Source organism: Symphalangus syndactylus, chromosome 19 (genome assembly GCF_028878055.3).
Source record: "Symphalangus syndactylus isolate Jambi chromosome 19, NHGRI_mSymSyn1-v2.1_pri, whole genome shotgun sequence".
NCBI lineage: Eukaryota > Metazoa > Chordata > Mammalia > Primates > Hylobatidae > Symphalangus > Symphalangus syndactylus.
In genome coordinates this window covers 59937479-59945238 of record NC_072434.2, presented here as the reverse complement: position 1 = coordinate 59945238, position 7760 = coordinate 59937479, and the positions used below count along the sequence as shown (strand labels likewise).

At 38.9% G+C, this 7760-nt stretch overlaps 1 pseudogene; it reads right to left on the bottom strand.

The window, feature by feature from the left end:
• Nucleotides 1-2592: 2592 nt before the first annotated feature.
• Nucleotides 2593-3795, bottom strand: LOC129458272 (glyceraldehyde-3-phosphate dehydrogenase-like; annotated as a pseudogene).
• Between the last annotated feature and the right edge of the window lie 3965 nt (nucleotides 3796-7760).

The following is a 7760-nucleotide window of genomic DNA, read 5'->3' as shown; positions in this document are numbered from 1 at the left end:
GAGAATAACAAATCAGTAAGCAAGGGAGCTGGAAGTCATTGCATGTGAAAACTTATTTAAAGAATTGAACATGTTTCTGTTAAAGGTAAGAGACCAAGGGGAGTATGATAGTTGCCTTCAGATTTTCTAAGGGTCACCATGTATACATATAAAGGCAAATTATTTTATTACACATATGTATATAATTTATATGTATTTGGTTTTCGGATATTAAATACATAGTTTCACTTAAAACTTTTCTTACTGGAGATAATCTGTTTAAAAACGAGTGAATTTTCCATCCCAAGAGGTGGAAATTGGATGACCACCTTTCTGGAATATTGTTGGTGATAATCTGGCACTGATATGGTGCCTTATGCAGAAACTCCACTTTCTGATAGCTTCAGTTCTATCTTCTCGTAAGTCTCAAAGTTCAATACTACAGAACCAGTCAAGGAGTTCTTGATACCTCTTAAGTGCACCAGCTTATAATAAATCTGACAGTACTTTACACATGGGTCAGAAAAGCGATGTGCTTTACAGGCTCCCAAGCCTGATCATTCTGGCTTGAAACCCTTCTATTTCCAGAAAAACAAGTCTAAAAGAGATCAGGTAACTTGTACAAAGTCACAAGGGCACAAAATCAGTTAATGACAGAGCTGCAATTACGATACCACAAAACTTCAGCAATTCTACCATTCTGCCCCTTGATTGGAGTAGAAACCCATCAGAGAGGTGTATGGTAAGGTGAGTGCAAAGCTAGAAGGCATCTTCTTATTAAATAAGAACCTGCACAGGACACAAACTAGTCACTGTTTTGAAACTATGATATTTCCTCAGAGAACATACAGAAATCTGATTTCCTGTTTGCCCTGTTCATACAAAGATGAATAGAGTTGTCACCAATGCTGGATACGTAAATCTTAAGTGACACACACAAGACAGTCCATCAGGGCGGAACTAAATACTAGAATTTCTTTATATTAATTTTAATGTAATCTGTCTATCACTACATTTGCATATGTTTCTATATATACTCAATGCATGATTAGAGAAGCATATGTATATCATCTGTATATTAATATACATATATTGAAGACACATGCTCCAGAAGAAATCAGAAATATTTAGAGAACATTTAAAATAACTCATGAAATTTGGATGAAGAATACATCAAATAGTTAAATTAAAACGATGGTTTTTTCTGTATACAATTTGTATCACAAGTATATTTCAAAGCAAAAACTGTTCCTATTACAGATTACTAAAAAGATTCTACTTTAGTGGTAAAAACCACTGGTTTTAAAATAAGCTACAAATAAGACATAAATAGGCTTCTGTAATATTGACTATATCCCTGTGTTGTTGCATTCACATAATTTTTGCCTGGGTGACACAAAACAGAAGCAGCAAAGAAAAAAAAATACATATCTCTCATCATCAGGTCTGATTGGCCACTTCCAAAGAGTTCCAAGGAAGAAAACATATGAGAGATTTTCCCCAAGGCTCCAAACTGCAGAGCAAAAGGAGAGAATCATGAGTAACAGCTCAATTTCTACCACAGAGACAAGGGTCCTGGACCTATAGGGACTGCCCTTGGGAGACACCGTTTGTGTGGAATCAAGTCAACTCTTAAGTAACTCCACAGCCAGCTGGAATGACAATGCCTCTGTCATGGCTCTGCATACTTTTCATAGCTGGGCTTTGCTGGTGACTGACCATATGTATCTGAGTAAAAGTGAAGTATCTAGGATGCCTTACAGATTTCCAGTTGGTGCAGCTAGGGAGATGGTGATACCATTGAGTAAGAGAAGAACCAGAGGAAAATGAGTTGCTCAACTTGCTCATTTTTAGCAAGTTGAATTGGAGGTATAAGTGGACCATTTGTGCCAGTTCTGTTTATCACATCTGAGCCCCTAAATCCACCCTTCTTGCTCTGAGATACTGGCCAGACCCTGTAAACATTTCTCCTTTGCTAGCTGGCTCAGTGTTAGGTTTTATCAACAGAGAGCCCTGGAGGGATACTGCAAGGCCATAACAGCAGAAGGGCCCTCCCTTCCTATTTCAGTGTGGCTCTTCTTTGGATCTGGCAGCCAGTAAATCAGCATGTGGAAGGCCATGGACATTCACCTCAGAAACCCTCTCAGGCCACCTCCAGCCTTGTGCCTTCTGGCAAGTTTTCTACCACTGCATGTTCCTCTAACAGCTGCATCTTCTCCCAAGAGATCTGGACTTCAGTCTCGGAGAGAGGTGGAAAGGGCAGCTCTTTTAAAATCCTAGTTACTCAGTTTTTCACGGTTATATAGCCCTAGAGGTTGTAGCTTTTGGCATTTACTATTTACCTCTACAGCCCTCTTTTTCCTCATTTTAGTAATTAATCATCTTTTGTTAGTTAATTCTGTACATTCAAACTTTCCTATCTAAATTACTGGTGTGGTTTTTATCTCCTAACTGGACCCTGATTGATACACTACCCAAGTGGAGATGCCTTTTAAGGAGCTAGAGATGCAGCTTTAAAGAGATACAGCTTTGAAAGGAAATTCCTATTTGGAAGTCTCTAGAAGATTACTGGTATTTATTTTTTATGTACATATGTATTTATTTATCCATTATTTAATATTTTTGGCTGAGTACAGGAGACTTTATTGATGGCACATGACAAGGTAGGGATACCTGGGTCCCTCCCTCTGCAGGGGGTCTGCGTGGAAACTGTGAGGAGGTGAGATTCTCAGTGTGGTGGGGGACTGAGTGTGGCAGGAACTCTCTAGCAGCTGAGGGCCTCTCTCTTCCTCTCGTGCTCTTGTTGGTGTTGATGGTCTGTGGTTCTGACTCCTCAGAGGCCATGTGGTCTGCGAAGTCCACTACTCTGTTGCTGTAGCTAACTGCACTGTAATACCAGGACATGAGCTTGACAAAGTAGTCATTGAGGGCAACGGTAGCCTCAGCATCAAAGGTGGAAGAATGGGTGTCACTGTTAAAGAGACAACGTGGAGCTCAGTATAGCCCAGGATGTCTTTGAGGAGGCCCTCTGATGCCTGCTTCACCACCTTCTTGGTGTCATCATATTTGGCAGGTTTCTCCAGATGGCAGGTCAGGTCTCATACCAACATGTTGGCAGTGGGGACATGGAAGGCCATGCCAGTGAGCTTCTTGTTTAGCTGAGGGATGACCTTGCCCACAGCCTTAGCAGCACCAGTAGATGTAGGGATGATTTTCTGGAGAGCCTCATGGCCATCACACCACAGTTTCCCAGAGGGGGCATCCATGGTCTTCTGGGTGAGGTGACAGTGACCAGGAGTGTGGTCATGAGTCCCTCCATGATTTCCAAGGTTGTCCTGGATGACCTTGGCTAGGGGGCTATTCAGTTGGTGGTACAGGTGGCATTGCTAATTTTCTTTTACAATTCTCATGCTTTATGACCATCATGAACAGGGGGAATCAGCAAAGGGAGCAGAGATGATGACTCTTTTGACTCCCCACCCCAAGAGCCCCATCTTTCTCCATGGTAGTGAAAATGCTGGTGGACTCCACAACATAATCAGCACCAGTATCACCCCATTTGATTTGGATGGGATCTCACTCTTGGAAGATAACGATGGGGTTTCCATTGATGACAAACTTCCTGTTCTTAGCCTTGATAGTGCCATGGAACTTGCCATGGATGAAATCATACTGGAACATGTAGACAATGTAGTTGAGGTCAATGAAGGAATCATTGATGGTGACAATATCTACTTTGCCAGAATTAAAAGCAGCCCTGGTGACCAGGTGCCCAATACGGCCAAAACCATTTACTCCATCCTTCACTTTAACCATAGTGACTCAGGGATGCAGCTGGCACTGCACAAGAAGATGTGTGGCTGTCTGTCGAATAGGAGGAGCAGAGTACCACTGCTGGTATTTAAAACTAAAAAGTAGATGGTTACCATAAAGAATGTAAATAGTGAAACTATAAGGGACCTAAGGAGGGAGCCCTGGGACGCCATCATTTGTGGGACAGGTAGGAAAAGAACAAAATGGGAAATTGCGGGAATGGAGGAAAAGGCAAAGTGAAATCAGGAAAAAATACTGAGAAGGATTTGTCTTAGAAGTTAAAAAGGAAATCAGGGGAAGCCAGAGGCAGAGAGAATTTCAAAGAGTGTTTGATCAGTAATGCAAATACTACGGGTAACTCAATTAAGTTAACTGAAAACTCAAAATGAATTTAGGAGTAATCTTTTCAAGAACAATTTTAGTGCAGTGGTTTGAGAAGTCAATAAGACGACAGCATGTAGGCATGACAAATGTAAACCACTTTTTTGCTAAACTTGAAACAGAGAGAGTAGCACTGGGCGCAGGGACTCCACAAAATCAGTGTCTCAAAGCTCTTCTAGTTTATGTTCACCGTAAATTGGGCTGATTTGGGTTAAATGAATTATCTGTAGGTTCTTCTACCTTACATGCTCTTCAGATATTTGGTTTTGATCTGCTCAGTGCTCATTTAAATTATCATTGGAAAGTGAACATAAAAAAGAAAAAGCATAGGAAGCTAAAGGCAAGTTTTGTTTTAATCTACCAACTCTAGAATCTGGCACTAGCTAAACTTAATTGTATTGCATTAAACCATCTCAAAAATTTTTGGTTCACTATAAGACATTGATTTACCTACAGGTTTTATTTAGTTCCCCTGCACATATCTAATATCCTTAAAATCATGCCATTGACTTCATTGACCACTCCAGCATGGTTAATGCAGTGGTGCCATTGCAGACATTTAATAAATTCTGTGGACCAGTGAGAGTTTTCTATTATCTGTTGCTTACAATAGTAAAACATTATTTTCAGTATGAATTTGATGGTGAAGTATACAAAATGGTTTCAATTATAATTCCATGTTCACATGTTCATAACTTGATGGAAAAAATGCCTTTTGGACTGAAACTTTCCATTCCATGTTCTAGCTCCACCCAAGTATAGTTATTTTTTCTTCTCTGGAAAATTTGAGGAAATCCGTATGATCACTTATGAATGTGGAAAAAATGCACTCTTTCAAATGTTTAATTAAATGAAAGGATCAACAATTACAAAATCTTTAATATAAACTTCCCATACATATTTATAAAAACCAAAATATAAATCTAGTAGGCCTCAGAAAAGAGATTAGGTGTTTACCCATTTAGGGAAAACTTAATTTTGAATGCTTGCTAATTTGAAACTCAAAACTGTATTATGCAAACACAATAGTAATTTTCACATTAAAAGTGATACATTTGAAGTGGCATTGTTGTCTGGGGTAAATACCTGGGGTTCATTGTCTCGCGCACTGAGATTAAGGATATGGACACACATTCATGGAGTGGGTTAAGGAGCAAAAAGTTAAATAGGTAGAAGAAAAGAGAGGGGAGAGCAGCGCTTTCTCTCTCTTGTGAGAGCGAGGCATCCAAAAGGGAAAAGGTGGCCTGGGTGGACCACAGCAGATTTTATAGGCAGGCTTGAGGAGGCAGTTTCTGATTTATGTAGAACCCACAGATTGGTTCGACCAAGTGTGATGTGGTGTTTACATAGTGTTCGGGGAAGGCTAGTCACCCTGCACTAATCTTATTATGCAAATGGCCTTTTCACCATCTTGTCTGCTCTTACCGTGCACATAGCTGACAAAGGGAAGGAAGCCATTGTGAACATGTCTAGTCCCAGGTAGCTTTTTTCTGCCAGCATTCATGGGTGCAGGCTTCCAGCTTGCTTGTCTATGTCTGCAGCTCAATTTTACAGGCTGTTCTTTGTTAGAAAATGATTTGGGGGCTGCTTTTCATTAAAAAGGAAAACCTTACCTAGGATTCCCATACTCTCATTATCTGCCCTAGTAGTTTCTCTTTAACTCCTATATCACATTCAATTGCCTTTATAATATGACTACTGTTAATTTTTGCTAAATAATACTTGATATACTTTGGATATTTTTCCCTGGCCAAATATCATGTTGAATTGTAATCCTCAATGCTGGAGGTGGAGCCTGGTGGGAGGTGTTTGGATCATGGGAGCATATACCTAATGTCTTGGTGCAGTCTTCACTATAGCAAGTGAGTTCTTGAGAGATGTGGTCATTGAAAAGTGTGTGGTACCTTCTCACTGTCTGTCTCTCTCTCTCTGTCTGTCTCTCTCTCTCTCTCTCTCATGTGTGCTCTCTTTCTGGCTCCTGCTCACACCATGTGATGTACCTGTTTCCTCTTCACCTTCCACCATGATTGAAAATGCCCTCAGGCTTGACCAAAAGCCCAGCAGATGCCAGCACCATGCTTCCTGTAAAGCCTGCAGAACCATGAGCCAATTAAACTTATTTTCTTTATAAATTATCCAGTCTCAGGTATTTCTCTATAGCAATGCAACAACATACTAATACCATACGTGATGGGCCAAAGAACAGATCTGAGAATGGAGATTGTTTTCTGAATTTTCCATGCTCTGTATATAGTGTGTGCTTAATAAATATTTGCTACTCAAATACAATTTGCAAAATATGGCAAATAATTTTTTTAGGGCTTAAAGTTAATTTAACCTTCAGAAGTGACTTTTTACTTCTTTTTTCTTTAAATGCAGACAAGAAATGGGAGAGTGGCTTTCCAGAGACACTAATAGAAGAGAATGTTGCAAGAAAGGGTGATTTCTTATTCAAGTGAGATATATTTGCATCTACTAATTAGAAAGTTATTGGTCATCCCAGTGGCAACAGTTTCAGGAAAATAGTGGGAATCATGAGCCAGAATGTGATGCTTTGCAAAATGAATTGGAAGGACAAGGAGTAAAAGCAATGAAGGGATAGTCTTCTTTAACCTCTACTTTTTAATTGTGTAACACATCATTCAGAGGAGTGTATTTAACACTCCTCTGTGAATTGTTAAAAGCAAACACAGTGTATCAGATTCTAAGCCTAAAAATTACAGCATGACTAATGTCTTTGAATCCCTCTATGCACCTCCTTGAGCAGTGCACTTCCATTCACCAAACATAACCAATAACTGAATCATGAGTTAATCAGCGCCTTGCTTTTCTTTCTACCTTTGCCATGCATCCATACACATATCTCTAAATGACCATTTTATTTGTTTTGCCTGATTTGAAAGTTTATATAGGCAGAATCATAAATCACATATTCTTCTGAAAATTTCTTTTAACACAGTAATGATTTTGAGATTCATTCAAGTTAATTCTTAAAGTAATAACTCATTTATTTTTACTGATATATAGTATTCCTTTCAATTGAGGCACTAAAATTGATTTATCCATTCTCCGGTTAGTGAATACTTGAGTTGTTCTCTATTTTTTGCTATTGGGAAAATGCTGATATTCATGATATTATGCAAATCCCTGACACATGCGCAAGAATTTCTCTTAAAACATACACAAGAGTGGAATGACTTTGTCATAAGGTATGTGGACATTCAACTTTATTGTGAAGTTTTCTGTTTTTAACCAAACTGGTTCACCAAATTAATAATCTTACCATTTGCCCACAGCTTCTCCAATACTTAGCATTATCCAATCTAGTGCACTTTTAGTTTGCATTCTCTTGGATACACATTTGTTTAATATATTTTCTCTAGTTTTGGCCATTCAAGATGGCCTCTTTTGTTCAATCCTAATTTCCTTTTTCATTTTTTGTTCAATCCTGTTTCCTCTTTTTTGTTCAACCCCAATTAATGTTTATTTTGCCCTTTTTGGGCAGTTGCATTTATTCAATAAATTTGTGGCCATTTTATGTATTTGGTATACGAAATTTTTATTTGTAATACCTGTTTCAAATATTT